The following is a 16664-nucleotide window of genomic DNA, read 5'->3' as shown; positions in this document are numbered from 1 at the left end:
CTACTTCTCCTGTTCCACAGTTTCAAGCTTGTACTTTCCGGCCCAACTGAGCATGATGCTCACACTCTTTCATGAGGTACTGATATATTTTCATTCCGACTCTCACAAACAGGTGGGGATATAGCTCAGTGGTAGAGCATTTGACTGCAGATCAAGAGGTCCCTGGTTCAAATCCAGGTGTCCCCTTGGCCTGTTTTGGTTCTTGTGTTTGTAGCTGGGACTTTTCATAAAACCCCTTTGGATCATCATTGACAGAGTCAGTGTTCGCTTGGATCTTACACTTTAACAGCATTACAATGTCACTGCTCAAAACCTGAGAGTAAATGCATTTTTATACAGGGCTCGGTATTCCGTATGGGAAATGTCTGAAAAAGCATTGATTTATTTTGGAATCTGGCTCTTCCTTTCACTGCACCAAACAAAGGGAATGGACTATGAAAGCAATTGGCAACTTTGTTTTACAGTTTAGTGCTTCCTTCAATCGCACTACAGAAATTGCATAGAAAAGTGGGCAGCAATGCAGTCAATCTATTCCTCATTTAACCTGTGTCCTCAGTCTTACATGTATTCCACCTCTTCTCTGTGCATACAAAGTATGTGTTTGTTTGAAGCACTTCATTTTTGTGCAATGCATAATCTATTTACTTTCTACTAAAATACGCTGCCCACGTACAAGATGTATGAACCCTAGTTGCAGGTGCAAGCAGGCTGGTCTGAGAAACCAGGCCATTTGCGAACACAAAATTGCTTTTTCTGATGTATTAAATCGAAGGTACATGAAATGGGTGTTTGGTTGTACCTTCAAATACCAAATTGTAGTGGTATGTAGAAATGTTTTTTCACCGTAATTTGGCCCAAAACAATCATACTTCACCACCATATCAGTGATTGTGGTAATCATTCCACAAAGATAAGTAGTCTCGTAAAAACCTGTTCCTCTTTGAGAATGTTTCAAAACAAACATTTTAATTACAGATATTGGTCCTATGGACCACTGCCTATTCAAATAAAATAACAATTAAACATATACATTTTGTTTTTTAAATGATCCTGTTTTCCTTTAATTAATAATATTAAGAACTACTTCTCCTTTTCCACAGTTTCAAGCTGGTACTTTGTGGCCCAACTGAGCTTGAGCCTCTCACTCTTTCATGATGTACTGTTATATTGTCATTCTGATCTTTGAAAACAGTTGGGGATATAGCTCAGTGGTAGAGCATTTGACTGCAGATCAAGAGGTCCCTGGTTCAAATCCGGGTGTCCCCTAAACCTATTTTGGTTCTGGTGTTTGTAGCTAGGATCTTTCATAAAGTCCCTTTGGAACACCATTGACAGAGTCAGTGTTCAGTTGGATCTTATACTTTATTAGCATTACAGTGTCACTGCTCAAAACCTGGGAATAAATGCATTTTTACACAGGGTGTGGGAACTTTCTGAAACATCATTGATTTATTTTGGAATCCGGCTCTTCCTTTCACAGCTTCAAACAAAGAGAATGACTATGAAAACAATTGAAAACTTTGTTATACAGTTTGGTGCTTCCTTGTAGCGCACTAAAGAAATGGCATAGTATACTCGGCAGCGCTGCAGTCAATCTATTTCTCATTTAACATGTGTCCTCAGTCTTACATATATTCCTCCTCTCCTCTGTGCATACAAAATATGTGTTTGTTTAAAGCACTTCATTCTTGTGCAACGTAGAAACTATTTAATTTCTCCTTAAAACCTCTGCCTTCGTGCAAAATGTATGAACCCTCGTTGCAGATGAAAAAAGGCTGGCTCGAAGACTCAGGCCATTTTCGAACACAAAATGGCCTTTTCTGATATATTAAATTGATGGTACTTGAAAGGGACGTTTGGGTGTACCTTCCAAATACCAAATTGCAGTGGTATGTAGAAATGTTTTTCGTCCATCATTTGACCCAAAACAATCATACTTCACCACCATCTCGGTGATTGTGGTAACCAATCCGCGAAAGGATAAGGCGCCCCGTAAAAACCTCTTCCCCTTTGAGAATGTTTCAAAACAAGCATTTTATGTACAGGCATTGGTCCTATGGACCACTGCCTGTTCAAATAAAATAACAATGAAACATATAAATATTTTTTTTAAACGATCCCGTTTTCCTTCAATAAATAATATTAAGAACTACTTCTCCTGTTCCACAGTTTCAAGCTTGTACTTTCCGGCCCAACTGAGCATGATGCTCACACTCTTTCATGAGGTACTGATATATTTTCATTCCGACTCTCACAAACAGGTGGGGATATAGCTCAGTGGTAGAGCATTTGACTGCAGATCAAGAGGTCCCTGGTTCAAATTCAGGTGTCCCCTTGGCCTGTTTTGGTTCTTGTGTTTGTAGCTGGGACTTTTCATAAAACCCCTTTGGATCATCATTGACAGAGTCAGTGTTCGCTTGGATCTTACACTTTAACAGCATTACAATGTCACTGCTCAAAACCTGAGAGTAAATGCATTTTTATACAGGGCTCGGTATTTCGTATGGGAAATGTCTGAAAAAGCATTGATTTATTTTGGAATCTGGCTCTTCCTTTCACAGCACCAAACAAAGGGAATGGACTATGAAAGCAATTGACAACTTTGTTTTACAGTTTGGTGCTTCCTTCGATCGCACTACAGAAATTGCATAGAAAAGTGGGCAGAAATGCAGTCAATCTATTCCTCATTTAACCTGTGTCCTCAGTCTTACATGTATTCCACCTCTTCTCTGTGCATACAAAGTATGTGTTTGTTTGAAGCACTTCATTTTTGTGCAATGCATAATCTATTTACTTTCTACTAAAAAACGCTGCCCACGTACAAGATGTATGAACCCTAGTTGCAGGTGCAAGCAGGCTGGTCTGAGAAACCAGGCCATTTGCGAACACAAAATTGCTTTTTCTGATTTATTAAATCGAAGGTACATGAAATGGGTGTTTGGTTGTACCTTCAAATACCAAATTGTAGTGGTATGTAGAAATGGTTTTTTCACCGTAATTTGGCCCAAAACAATCATACTTCACCACCATATCAGTGATTGTGGTAATCATTCCACAAAGATAAGTAGTCTCGTAAAAACCTGTTCCTCTTTGAGAATGTTTCAAAACAAACATTTTAATTACAGATATTGGTCCTATGGACCACTGCCTATTCAAATAAAATAACAATTAAACATATACATTTTGTTTTTTAAATGATCCTGTTTTCCTTTAATTAATAATATTAAGAACTATTTCTCCTTTTCCACAGTTTCAAGCTCGTACTTTGTGGCCCAACTGAGCTTGAGCCTCTCACTCTTTCCTGATGTACTGATATATTGTCATTCTGATCTTTGAAAACAGTTGGGGATATAGCTCAGTGGTAGAGCATTTGACTGCAGATCAAGAGGTCCCTGGTTCAAATCCGGGTGTCCCCTAAACCTATTTTGGTTTTGGTGTTTGTAGCTGGGATCTTTCATAAAGTCCCTTTGGATCACCATTGACAGAGTCAGTGTTCAGTTGGATCTTATACTTTATTAGCATTACAGTGTCACTGCTCAAAACCTGGGAATAAATGCATTTTTACACAGGGCGTGGGAACTTTCTGAAACATCATTGATTTATTTTGGAATCCGGCTCTTCCTTTCACAGCTTCAAGCAAAGATAATGACTATGAAAACAATTGAAAACTTTGTTATACAGTTTGGTGCTTCCTTGTAGCGCACTAAAGAAATGGCATAGTATACTCGGCAGCGCTGCAGTCAATCTATTTCTCATTTAACCTGTGTCCTCAGTCTTACATATATTCCTCCTCTCCTCTGTGCATACAAAATATGTGTTTGTTTAAAGCATTCATTCTTGTGCAACGTAGAAACTATTTAATTTCTCCTTAAAACCTCTGCCTACGTGCAAAATGTATGAACCCTCGTTGCAGATGAAAAAAGGCTGGCTCGAAGACTCAGGCCATTTTCGAACACAAAATTGCCTTTTCTGATATATTAAATTGATGGTACTTGAAAGGGACGTTTGGGTGTACCTTCCAAATACCAAATTGCAGTGGTATGTAGAAATGTTTTTCGTCCATCATTTGGCCCAAAACAATCATACTTCACCACCATCTCGGTGATTGTGGTAACCAATCCGCGAAAGGATAAGGCGTCCCATAAAAACCTCTTCCCCTTTGAGAATGTTTCAAAACAAGCATTTTATGTACAGGCATTGGTCCTATGGACCACTGCCTGTTCAAATAAAATAACAATGAAACATATAAATATTTTTTTTAAACGATCCCGTTTTCCTTCAATAAATAATATTAAGAACTACTTCTCCTGTTCCACAGTTTCAAGCTTGTACTTTCCGGCCCAACTGAGCATGATGCTCACACTCTTTCATGAGGTACTGATATATTTCCATTCCGACTCTCACAAACAGGTGGGGATATATCTCAGTGGTAGAGCATTTGACTGCAGATCAAGAGGTCCCTGGTTCAAATCCAGGTGTCCCCTTGGCCTGTTTTGGTTCTTGTGTTTGTAGCTGGGACTTTTCATAAAAACCCTTTGGATCATCATTGACAGAGTCAGTGTTCGCTTGGATCTTACACTTTAACAGCATTACAATGTCACTGCTCAAAACCTGAGAGTAAATGCATTTTTATACAGGGCTCGGTATTCCGTATGGGAAATGTCTGAAAAAGCATTGATTTATTTTGGAATCTGGCTCTTCCTTTCACAGCACCAAACAAAGGGAATGGACTATGAAAGCAATTGGCAACTTTGTTTTACAGTTTAGTGCTTCCTTCAATCGCACTACAGAAATTGCATAGAAAAGTGGGCAGCAATGCAGTCAATCTATTCCTCATTTAACCTGTGTCCTCAGTCTTACATGTATTCCACCTCTTCTCTGTGCATACAAAGTATGTGTTTGTTTGAAGCACTTCATTTTTGTGCAATGCATAATCTATTTACTTTCTACTAAAATACGCTGCCCACGTACAAGATGTACGAACCCTAGTTGCAGGTGCAAGCAGGCTGGTCTGAGAAACCAGGCCATTTGCGAACACAAAATAGCTTTTTCTGATGTATTAAATCGAAGGTACATGAAAGGGGTGTTTGGTTGTACCTTCAAATACCAAATTGTAGTGGTATGCAGAAATGTTTTTTCACCGTAATTTGGCCCAAAACAATCATACTTCACCACCATATCAGTGATTGTGGTAATCAATCCACAAAGATAAGTAGTCTCGTAAAAACCTCTTCCCCTTTGAGAATGTTTCAAAACAAACATTTTAATTACAGATATTGGTCCTATGGACCACTGCCTATTCAAATAAAATAACAATTAAACATATACATTTTGTTTTTTAAATGATCCTGTTTTCCTTTAATTAATAATATTAAGAACTACTTCTCCTTTTCCACAGTTTCAAGCTCGTACTTTGTGGCCCAACTGAGCTTGAGCCTCTCACTCTTTCATGATGTACTGATATATTGTCATTCTGATCTTTGAAAACAGTTGGGGATATAGCTCAGTGGTAGAGCATTTGACTGCAGATCAAGAGGTCCCTGGTTCAAATCCGGGTGTCCCCTAAACCTATTTTGGTTTTGGTGTTTGTAGCTGGGATCTTTCATAAAGTCCCTATGGATCACCATTGACAGAGTCAGTGTTCAGTTGGATCTTATACTTTATTAGCATTACAGTGTCACTGCTCAAAACCTGGGAATAAATGCATTTTTACACAGGGCGTGGGAACTTTCTGAAACATCATTGATTTATTTTGGAATCCGGCTCTTCCTTTCACAGCTTCAAGCAAAGAGAATCACTATGAAAACAATTGAAAACTTTGTTATACAGTTTGGTGCTTCCTTGTAGCGCACTAAAGAAATGGCATAGTATACTCGGCAGCGCTGCAGTCAATCTATTTCTCATTTAACCTGTGTCCTCAGTCTTACATATATTCCTCCTCTCCTCTGTGCATACAAAATATGTGTTTGTTTAAAGCACTTCATTCTTGTGCAACGTAGAAACTATTTAATTTCTCCTTAAAACCTCTGCCTACGTGCAAAATGTATGAACCCTCGTTGCATATGAAAAAAGGCTGGCTCGAAGACTCAGGCCATTTTCGAACACAAAATGGCCTTTTCTGATATATTAAATTGATGGTACTTGAAAGGGACGTTTGGGTGTACCTTCCAAATACCAAATTGCAGTGGTATGTAGAAATGTTTTTCGTCCATCATTTGGCCCAAAACAATCATACTTCACCACCATCTCGGTGATTGTGGTAACCAATCCGCGAAAGGATAAGGCGTCCCGTAAAAACCTCTTCCCCTTTGAGAATGTTTCAAAACAAGCATTTTATGTACAGGCATTGGTCCTATGGACCACTGCCTGTTCAAATAAAATAACAATGAAACATATAAATATTTTTTTTAAACGATCCCGTTTTCCTTCAATAAATAATATTAAGAACTACTTCTCCTGTTCCACAGTTTCAAGCTTGTACTTTCCGGCCCAACTGAGCATGATGCTCACACTCTTTCATGAGGTACTGATATATTTTCATTCCGACTCTCACAAACAGGTGGGGATATAGCTCAGTGGTAGAGCATTTGACTGCAGATCAAGAGGTCCCTGGTTCAAATCCAGGTGTCCACTTGGCCTGTTTTGGTTCTTGTGTTTGTAGCTGGGACTTTTCATAAAACCCCTTTGGATCATCATTGACAGAGTCAGTGTTCGCTTGGATCTTACACTTTAACAGCATTACAATGTCACTGCTCAAAACCTGAGAGTAAATGCATTTTTATACAGGGCTCGGTATTCCGTATGGGAAATGTCTGAAAAAGCATTGATTTATTTTGGAATCTGGCTCTTCCTTTCACAGCACCAAACAAAGGGAATGGACTATGAAAGCAATTGGCAACTTTGTTTTACAGTTTAGTGCTTCCTTCAATCGCACTACAGAAATTGCATAGAAAAGTGGGCAGCAATGCAGTCAATATATTCCTCATTTAACCTGTGTCCTCAGTCTTACATGTATTCCACCTCTTCTCTGTGCATACAAAGTATGTGTTTGTTTGAAGCACTTCATTTTTGTGCAATGCATAATCTATTTACTTTCTACTAAAATACGCTGCCCACGTACAAGATGTACGAACCCTAGTTGCAGGTGCAAGCAGGCTGGTCTGAGAAACCAGGCCATTTGCGAACACAAAATAGCTTTTTCTGATGTATTAAATCGGAGGTACATGAAAGGGGTGTTTGGATGTACCTTCAAATACCAAATTGTAGTGGTATGCAGAAATGTTTTTTCACCGTAATTTGGCCCAAATCAATCATACTTCACCACCATATCAGTGATTGTGGTAATCAATCCACAAAGATAAGTAGTCTCGTAAAAACCTCTTCCCCTTTGAGAATGTTTCAAAACAAACATTTTAATTAGAGATATTGGTCCTATGGACCACTGCCTATTCAAATAAAATAACAATTAAACATATACATTTTGTTTTTTAAATGATCCTGTTTTCCTTTAATTAATAATATTAAGAACTACTTCTCCTTTTCCACAGTTTCAAGCTCGTACTTTGTGGCCCAACTGAGCTTGAGCCTCTCACTCTTTCATGATGTACTGATATATTGTCATTCTGATCTTTGAAAACAGTTGGGGATATAGCTCAGTGGTAGAGCATTTGACTGCAGATCAAGAGGTCCCTGGTTCAAATCCGGGTGTTCCCTAAACCTATTTTGGTTTTGGTGTTTGTAGCTGGGATCTTTCATAAAGTCCCTATGGATCACCATTGACAGAGTCAGTGTTCAGTTGGATCTTATACTTTATTAGCATTACAGTGTCACTGCTCAAAACCTGGGAATAAATGCATTTTTACACAGGGCGTGGGAACTTTCTGAAACATCATTGATTTATTTTGGAATCCGGCTCTTCCTTTCACAGCTTCAAGCAAAGAGAATCACTATGAAAACAATTGAAAACTTTGTTATACAGTTTGGTGCTTCCTTGTAGCGCACTAAAGAAATGGCATAGTATACTCGGCAGCGCTGCAGTCAATCTATTTCTCATTTAACCTGTGTCCTCAGTCTTACATATATTCCTCCTCTCCTCTGTGCATACAAAATATGTGTTTGTTTAAAGCACTTCATTCTTGTGCAACGTAGAAACTATTTAATTTCTCCTTAAAACCTCTGCCTACGTGCAAAATGTATGAACCCTCGTTGCTGATGAAAAAAGGCTGGCTCGAAGACTCAGGCCATTTTCGAACACAAAATGGCCTTTTCTGATATATTAAATTGATGGTACTTGAAAGGGACGTTTGGGTGTACCTTCCAAATACCAAATTGCAGTGGTATGTAGAAATGTTTTTCGTCCATCATTTGGCCCAAAACAATCATACTTCACCACCATCTCGGTGATTGTGGTAACCAATCCGCGAAAGGATAAGGCGTCCCGTAAAAACCTCTTCCCCTTTGAGAATGTTTCAAAACAAGCATTTTATGTACAGGCATTGGTCCTATGGACCACTGCCTGTTCAAATAAAATAACAATGAAACATATAAATATTTTTTTTAAACGATCCCGTTTTCCTTCAATAAATAATATTAAGAACTACTTCTCCTGTTCCACAGTTTCAAGCTTGTACTTTCCGGCCCAACTGAGCATGATGCTCACACTCTTTCATGAGGTACTGATATATTTTCATTCCGACTCTCACAAACAGGTGGGGATATAGCTCAGTGATAGAGCATTTGACTGCAGATCAAGAGGGCCCTGGTTCAAATCCAGGTGTCCCCTTGGCCTGTTTTGGTTCTTGTGTTTGTAGCTGGGACTTTTCATAAAACCCCTTTGGATCATCATTGACAGAGTCAGTGTTCGCTTGGATCTTACACTTTAACAGCATTACAATGTCACTGCTCAAAACCTGAGAGTAAATGCATTTTTATACAGGGCTCGGTATTCCGTATGGGAAATGTCTGAAAAAGCATTGATTTATTTTGGAATCTGGCTCTTCCTTTCACAGCACCAAACAAAGGGAATGGACTATGAAAGCAATTGGCAACTTTGTTTTACAGTTTAGTGCTTCCTTCAATCGCACTACAGAAATTGCATAGAAAAGTGGGCAGCAATGCAGTCAATCTATTCCTCATTTAACCTGTGTCCTCAGTCTTACGTGTATTCCACCTCTTCTCTGTGCATACAAAGTATGTGTTTGTTTGAAGCACTTCATTTTTGTGCAATGCATAATCTATTTACTTTCTACTAAAATACGCTGCCCACGTACAAGATGTACGAACCCTAGTTGCAGGTGCAAGCAGGCTGGTCTGAGAAACCAGGCCATTTGCGAACACAAAATAGCTTTTTCTGATGTATTAAATCGAAGGTACATGAAAGGGGTGTTTGGTTGTACCTTCAAATACTAAATTGTAGTGGTATGCAAAAATGTTTTTTCACCGTAATTTGGCCCAAAACAATCATACTTCACCACCATATCAGTACTTGTGGTAATCAATCCACAAAGATAAGTAGTCTCGTAAAAACCTCTTCCCCTTTGAGAATGTTTCAAAACAAACATTTTAATTACAGATATTGGTCCTATGGACCACTGCCTATTCAAATAAAATAACAATTAAACATATACATTTTGTTTTTTAAATGATCCTGTTTTCCTTTAATTAATAATATTAAGAACTACTTCTCCTTTTCCACAGTTTCAAGCTCGTACTTTGTGGCCCAACTGAGCTTGAGCCTCTCACTCTTTCATGATGTACTGATATATTGTCATTCTGATCTTTGAAAACAGTTGGGGATATAGCTCAGTGGTAGAGCATTTGACTGCAGATCAAGAGGTCCCTGGTTCAAATCCGGGTGTCCCCTAAACCTATTTTGGTTTTGGTGTTTGTAGCTGGGATCTTTCATAAAGTCCCTATGGATCACCATTGACAGAGTCAGTGTTCAGTTGGATCTTATACTTTATTAGCATTACAGTGTCACTGCTCAAAACCTGGGAATAAATGCATTTTTACACAGGGCGTGGGAACTTTCTGAAACATCATTGATTTATTTTGGAATCCGGCTCTTCCTTTCACAGCTTCAAGCAAAGAGAATCACTATGAAAACAATTGAAAACTTTGTTATACAGTTTGGTGCTTCCTTGTAGCGCACTAAAGAAATGGCATAGTATACTCGGCAGCACTGCAGTCAATCTATTTCTCATTTAACCTGTGTCCTCAGTCTTACATATATTCCTCCTCTCCTCTGTGCATACAAAATATGTGTTTGTTTAAAGCACTTCATTCTTGTGCAACGTAGAAACTATTTAATTTCTCCTTAAAACCTCTGCCTACGTGCAAAATGTATGAACCCTCGTTGCAGATGAAAAAAGGCTGGCTCGAAGACTCAGGCCATTTTCGAACACAAAATGGCCTTTTCTGATATATTAAATTGATGGTACTTGAAAGGGACGTTTGGGTGTACCTTCCAAATACCAAATTGCAGTGGTATGTAGAAATGTTTTTCGTCCATCATTTCGCCCAAAACAACCATACTTCACCACCATCTCGGTGATTGTGGTAACCAATCCGCGAAAGGATAAGGCGTCCCGTAAAAACCTCTTCCCCTTTGAGAATGTTTCAAAACAAGCATTTTATGTACAGGCATTGGTCCTATGGACCACTGCCTGTTCAAATAAAATAACAATGAAACATATAAATATTTTTTTTAAACGATCCCGTTTTCCTTCAATAAATAATATTAAGAACTACTTCTCCTGTTCCACAGTTTCAAGCTTGTACTTTCCGGCCCAACTGAGCATGATGCTCACACTCTTTCATGAGGTACTGATATATTTGCATTCCGACTCTCACAAACAGGTGGGGATATAGCTCAGTGGTAGAGCATTTGACTGCAGATCAAGAGGTCCCTGGTTCAAATCCAGGTGTCCCCTTGGCCTGTTTTGGTTCTTGTGTTTGTAGCTGGAACTTTTCATAAAACCCCTTTGGATCATCATTGACAGAGTCAGTGTTCGCTTGGATCTTACACTTTAATAGCATTACAATGTCACTGCTCAAAACCTGAGAGTAAATTCATTTTTATACAGGGCTCGGTATTTCGTATGGGAAATGTCTGAAAAAGCATTGATTTATTTTGGAATCTGGCTCTTCCTTTCACAGCACCAAACAAAGGGAATGGACTATGAAAGCAATTGACAACTTTGTTTTACAGTTTGGTGCTTCCTTCGATCGCACTACAGAAATTGCATAGAAAAGTGGGCAGAAATGCAGTCAATCTATTCCTCATTTAACCTGTGTCCTCAGTCTTACATGTATTCCACCTCTTCTCTGTGCATACAAAGTATGTGTTTGTTTGAAGCACTTCATTTTTGTGCAATGCATAATCTATTTACTTTCTACTAAAAAACGCTGCCCACGTACAAGATGTATGAACCCTAGTTGCAGGTGCAAGCAGGCTGGTCTGAGAAACCAGGCCATTTGCGAACACAAAATTGCTTTTTCTGATGTATTAAATCGAAGGTACATGAAATGGGTGTTTGGTTGTACCTTCAAATACCAAATTGTAGTGGTATGTAGAAATGTTTTTTCACCGTAATTTGGCCCAAAACAATCATACTTCACCACCATATCAGTGATTGTGGTAATCATTCCACAAAGATAAGTAGTCTCGTAAAAACCTGTTCCTCTTTGAGAATGTTTCAAAACAAACATTTTAATTACAGATATTGGTCCTATGGACCACTGCCTATTCAAATAAAATAACAATTAAACATATACATTTTGTTTTTTAAATGATCCTGTTTTCCTTTAATTAATAATATTAAGAACTACTTCTCCTTTTCCACAGTTTCAAGCTCGTACTTTGTGGCCCAACTGAGCTTGAGCCTCTCACTCTTTCATGATGTACTGTTATATTGTCATTCTGATCTTTGAAAACAGTTGGGGATATAGCTCAGTGGTAGAGCATTTGACTGCAGATCAAGAGGTCCCTGGTTCAAATCCGGGTGTCCCCTAAACCTATTTTGGTTCTGGTGTTTGTAGCTAGGATCTTTCATAAAGTCCCTTTGGATCACCATTGACAGAGTCAGTGTTCAGTTGGATCTTATACTTTATTAGCATTACAGTGTCACTGCTCAAAACCTGGGAATAAATGCATTTTTACACAGGGCGTGGGAACTTTCTGAAACATCATTGATTTATTTTGGAATCCGGCTCTTCCTTTCACAGCTTCAAACAAAGAGAATGACTATGAAAACAATTGAAAACTTTGTTATACAGTTTGGTGCTTCCTTGTAGCGCACTAAAGAAATGGCATAGTATACTCGGCAGCGCTGCAGTCAATCTATTTCTCATTTAACATGTGTCCTCAGTCTTACATATATTCCTCCTCTCCTCTGTGCATACAAAATATGTGTTTGTTTAAAGCACTTCATTCTTGTGCAACGTAGAAACTATTTAATTTCTCCTTAAAACCTCTGCCTTCATGCAAAATGTATGAACCCTCGCTGCAGATGAAAAAAGGCTGGCTCGAAGACTCAGGCCATTTTCGAACACAAAATGGCCTTTTCTGATATATTAAATTGATGGTACTTGAAAGGGAAGTTTGGGTGTACCTTCCAAATACCAAATTGCAGTGGTATGTAGAAATGTTTTTCGTCCATCATTTGGCCCAAAACAATCATACTTCACCACCATCTCGGTGATTGTGGTAAACAATCCGCGAAAGGATAAGGCGTCCCGTAAAAACCTCTTCCCCTTTGAGAATGTTTAAAAACAAGCATTTTATGTACAGGCATTGGTCCTATGGACCACTGCCTGTTCAAATAAAATAACAATGAAACATATAAATATTTTTTTTAAAAGATCCCGTTTTCCTTCAATAAATAATATTAAGAACTACTTCTCCTGTTCCACAGTTTCAAGCTTGTACTTTCCGGCCCAACTGAGCATAATGCTCACACTCTTTCATGAGGTACTGATATATTTTCATTCCGACTCTCACAAACAGGTGGGGATATAGCTCAGTGGTAGAGCATTTGACTGCAGAGCAAGAGGTCCCTGGTTCAAATCCAGGTGTCCCCTTGGCCTGTTTTGGTTCTTGTGTTTGTAGCTGGGACTTTTCATAAAACCCCTTTGGATAATCATTGACAGAGTCAGTGTTCGCTTGGATCTTACACTTTAACAGCATTACAATGTCACTGCTCAAAACCTGAGAGTAAATGCATTTTTATACAGGGCTCGGTATTCCGTATGGGAAATGTCTGAAAAAGCATTGATTTATTTTGGAATCTGGCTCTTCCTTTCACAGCACCAAACAAAGGGAATGGACTATGAAAGCAATTGGCAACTTTGTTTTACAGTTTAGTGCTTCCTTCAATCGCACTACAGAAATTGCAAAGAAAAGTGGGCAGCAATGCAGTCAATCTATTCCTCATTTAACCGGTGTCCTCAGTCTTACATGTATTCCACCTCTTCTCTGTGCATACAAAGTATGTGTTTGTTTGAAGCACTTCATTTTTGTGCAATGCATAATCTATTTACTTTCTACTAAAATACGCTGCCCACGTACAAGATGTACGAACCCTAGTTGCAGGTGCAAGCAGGCTGGTCTGAGAAACCAGGCCATTTGCGAACACAAAATAGCTTTTTCTGATGTATTAAATCGAAGGTACATGCAAGGGGTGTTTGGTTGTACCTTCAAATACCAAATTGTAGTGGTATGCAGAAATGTTTTTTCACCGTAATTTGGCCCAAAACAATCATACTTCACCACCATATCAGTGATTGTGGTAATCAATCCACAAAGATAAGTAGTCTCGTAAAAACCTCTTCCCCTTTGAGAATGTTTCAAAACAAACATTTTAATTACAGATATTGGTCCTATGGACCACTGCCTATTCAAATAAAATAACAATTAAACATATACATTTTGTTTTTTAAATGATCCTGTTTTCCTTTAATTAATAATATTAAGAACTACTTCTCCTTTTCCACAGTTTCAAGCTCGTACTTTGTGGCCCAACTGAGCTTGAGCCTCTCACTCTTTCATGATGTACTGATATATTGTCATTCTGATCTTTGAAAACAGTTGGGGATATAGCTCAGTGGTAGAGCATTTGACTGCAGATCAAGAGGTCCCTGGTTCAAATCCGGGTGTCCCCTAAACCTATTTTGGTTTTGGTGTTTGTAGCTGGGATCTTTGCTAAAGTCCCTATGGATCACCATTGACAGAGTCAGTGTTCAGTTGGATCTTATACTTTATTAGCATTACAGTGTCACTGCTCAAAACCTGGGAATAAATGCATTTTTACACAGGGCGTGGGAACTTTCTGAAACATCATTGATTTATTTTGGAATCCGGCTCTTCCTTTCACAGCTTCAAGCAAAGAGAATCACTATGAAAACAATTGAAAACTTTGTTATACAGTTTGGTGCTTCCTTGTAGCGCACTAAAGAAATGGCATAGTATACTCGGCAGCGCTGCAGTCAATCTATTTCTCATTTAACCTGTGTCCTCAGTCTTACATATATTCCTCCTCTCCTCTGTGCATACAAAATATGTGTTTGTTTAAAGCATTCATTCTTGTGCAACGTAGAAACTATTTAATTTCTCCTTAAAACCTCTGCCTACGTGCAAGATGTATGAACCCTCGTTGCAGATGAAAAAAGGCTGGCTCGAAGACTCAGGCCATTTTCGAACACAAAATGGCCTTTTCTGATATATTAAATTGATGGTACTTGAAAGGGACGTTTGGGTGTACCTTCCAAATACCAAATTGCAGTGGTATGTAGAAATGTTTTTCGTCCATCATTTGGCCCAAAACAATCATACTTCACCACCATCTCGGTGATTGTGGTAACCAATCCGCGAAAGGATAAGGCGTCCCGTAAAAACCTCTTTCCCTTTGAGAATGTTTCAAAACAAGCATTTTATGTACAGGCATTGGTCCTATGGACCACTGCCTGTTCAAATAAAATAACAATGAAACATATAAATATTTTTTTTAAACGATCCCGTTTTCCTTCAATAAATAATATTAAGAACTACTTCTCCTGTTCCACAGTTTCAAGCTTGTACTTTCCGGCCCAACTGAGCATGATGCTCACACTCTTTCATGAGGTACTGATATATTTTCATTCCGACTCTCACAAACAGGTGGGGATATAGCTCAGTGGTAGAGCATTTGACTGCAGATCAAGAGGTCCCTGGTTCAAATCCAGGTGTCCCCTTGGCCTGTTTTGGTTCTTGTGTTTGTAGCTGGGACTTTTCATAAAACCCCTTTGGATCATCATTGACAGAGTCAGTGTTCGCTTGGATCTTACACTTTAACAGCATTACAATGTCACTGCTCAAAACCTGAGAGTAAATGCATTTTTATACAGGGCTCGGTATTCCGTATGGGAAATGTCTGAAAAAGCATTGATTTATTTTGGAATCTGGCTCTTCCTTTCACAGCACCAAACAAAGGGAATGGACTATGAAAGCAATTGGCAACTTTGTTTTACAGTTTAGTGCTTCCTTCAATCGCACTACAGAAATTGCATAGAAAAGTGGGCAGCAATGCAGTCAATCTATTCCTCATTTAACCTGTGTCCTCAGTCTTACATGTATTCCACCTCTTCTCTGTGCATACAAAGTATGTGTTTGTTTGAAGCACTTCATTTTTGTGCAATGCATAATCTATTTACTTTCTACTAAAATACGCTGCCCACGTACAAGATGTACGAACCCTAGTTGCAGGTGCAAGCAGGCTGGTCTGAGAAACCAGGCCATTTGCGAACACAAAATAGCTTTTTCTGATGTATTAAATCGAAGGTACATGAAAGGGGTGTTTGGTTGTACCTTCAAATACCAAATTGTAGTGGTATGCAGAAATGTTTTTTCACCGTAATTTGGCCCAAAACAATCATACTTCACCACCATATCAGTGATTGTGGTAATCAATCCACAAAGATAAGTAGTCTCGTAAAAACCTCTTCCCCTTTGAGAATGTTTCAAAACAAACATTTTAATTAGAGATATTGGTCCTATGGACCACTGCCTATTCAAATAAAATAACAATTAAACATATACATTTTGTTTTTTAAATGATCCTGTTTTCCTTTAATTAATAATATTAAGAACTACTTCTCCTTTTCCACAGTTTCAAGCTCGTACTTTGTGGCCCAACTGAGCTTGAGCCTCTCACTCTTTCATGATGTACTGATATATTGTCATTCTGATCTTTGAAAACAGTTGGGGATATAGCTCAGTGGTAGAGCATTTGACTGCAGATCAAGAGGTCCCTGGTTCAAATCCGGGTGTCCCCTAAACCTATTTTGGTTTTGGTGTTTGTAGCTGGGATCTTTCATAAAGTCCCTATGGATCACCATTGACAGAGTCAGTGTTCAGTTGGATCTTATACTTTATTAGCATTACAGTGTCACTGCTCAAAACCTGGGAATAAATGCATTTTTACACAGGGCGTGGGAACTTTCTGAAACATCATTGATTTATTTTGGAATCCGGCTCTTCCTTTCACAGCTTCAAGCAAAGAGAATCACTATGAAAACAATTGAAAACTTTGTTATACAGTTTGGTGTTTCCTTGTAGCGCACTAAAGAAATGGCATAGTATACCCGGCAGTGCTGCAGTCAATCTATTTCTCATTTAACCTGTGTCCTCA

The 16664-nt window shown here is 38.7% G+C and overlaps 14 non-coding genes across 14 annotated transcripts; all 14 read left to right on the top strand.

Moving 5' to 3' along the window:
- Positions 1–114: 114 nt before the first annotated feature.
- Positions 115–186, top strand: TRNAC-GCA (transfer RNA cysteine (anticodon GCA)). Its single transcript has one exon. It is a non-coding gene; the product is annotated as a tRNA-Cys (tRNA).
- A 1008-nt stretch (positions 187–1194) lies between these two features.
- TRNAC-GCA (transfer RNA cysteine (anticodon GCA)) lies at positions 1195–1266 on the top strand. The gene has a single exon. It is a non-coding gene; the product is annotated as a tRNA-Cys (tRNA).
- A 997-nt stretch (positions 1267–2263) lies between these two features.
- TRNAC-GCA (transfer RNA cysteine (anticodon GCA)) lies at positions 2264–2335 on the top strand. Its single transcript has one exon. It is a non-coding gene; the product is annotated as a tRNA-Cys (tRNA).
- A 1009-nt stretch (positions 2336–3344) lies between these two features.
- On the top strand, positions 3345–3416 carry TRNAC-GCA (transfer RNA cysteine (anticodon GCA)). The gene has a single exon. It is a non-coding gene; the product is annotated as a tRNA-Cys (tRNA).
- Positions 3417–5492: 2076 nt separating this feature from the next.
- TRNAC-GCA (transfer RNA cysteine (anticodon GCA)) lies at positions 5493–5564 on the top strand. Its single transcript has one exon. It is a non-coding gene; the product is annotated as a tRNA-Cys (tRNA).
- Positions 5565–6561: 997 nt separating this feature from the next.
- On the top strand, positions 6562–6633 carry TRNAC-GCA (transfer RNA cysteine (anticodon GCA)). The gene has a single exon. It is a non-coding gene; the product is annotated as a tRNA-Cys (tRNA).
- A 1008-nt stretch (positions 6634–7641) lies between these two features.
- Positions 7642–7713, top strand: TRNAC-GCA (transfer RNA cysteine (anticodon GCA)). Its single transcript has one exon. It is a non-coding gene; the product is annotated as a tRNA-Cys (tRNA).
- Positions 7714–8710: 997 nt separating this feature from the next.
- TRNAC-GCA (transfer RNA cysteine (anticodon GCA)) lies at positions 8711–8782 on the top strand. The gene has a single exon. It is a non-coding gene; the product is annotated as a tRNA-Cys (tRNA).
- Positions 8783–9790: 1008 nt separating this feature from the next.
- TRNAC-GCA (transfer RNA cysteine (anticodon GCA)) lies at positions 9791–9862 on the top strand. The gene has a single exon. It is a non-coding gene; the product is annotated as a tRNA-Cys (tRNA).
- Positions 9863–10859: 997 nt separating this feature from the next.
- Positions 10860–10931, top strand: TRNAC-GCA (transfer RNA cysteine (anticodon GCA)). Its single transcript has one exon. It is a non-coding gene; the product is annotated as a tRNA-Cys (tRNA).
- Positions 10932–11939: 1008 nt separating this feature from the next.
- TRNAC-GCA (transfer RNA cysteine (anticodon GCA)) lies at positions 11940–12011 on the top strand. The gene has a single exon. It is a non-coding gene; the product is annotated as a tRNA-Cys (tRNA).
- A 2077-nt stretch (positions 12012–14088) lies between these two features.
- On the top strand, positions 14089–14160 carry TRNAC-GCA (transfer RNA cysteine (anticodon GCA)). The gene has a single exon. It is a non-coding gene; the product is annotated as a tRNA-Cys (tRNA).
- A 996-nt stretch (positions 14161–15156) lies between these two features.
- Positions 15157–15228, top strand: TRNAC-GCA (transfer RNA cysteine (anticodon GCA)). Its single transcript has one exon. It is a non-coding gene; the product is annotated as a tRNA-Cys (tRNA).
- A 1008-nt stretch (positions 15229–16236) lies between these two features.
- Positions 16237–16308, top strand: TRNAC-GCA (transfer RNA cysteine (anticodon GCA)). The gene has a single exon. It is a non-coding gene; the product is annotated as a tRNA-Cys (tRNA).
- The last annotated feature ends 356 nt before the right edge of the window (positions 16309–16664 follow it).

The sequence above is a fragment of the Triturus cristatus genome, chromosome 4_1 (genome assembly GCF_964204655.1).
Source record: "Triturus cristatus chromosome 4_1, aTriCri1.1, whole genome shotgun sequence".
Lineage (NCBI taxonomy): Eukaryota > Metazoa > Chordata > Amphibia > Caudata > Salamandridae > Triturus > Triturus cristatus.
This window is presented reverse-complemented; position numbering and strand designations above follow the sequence as displayed.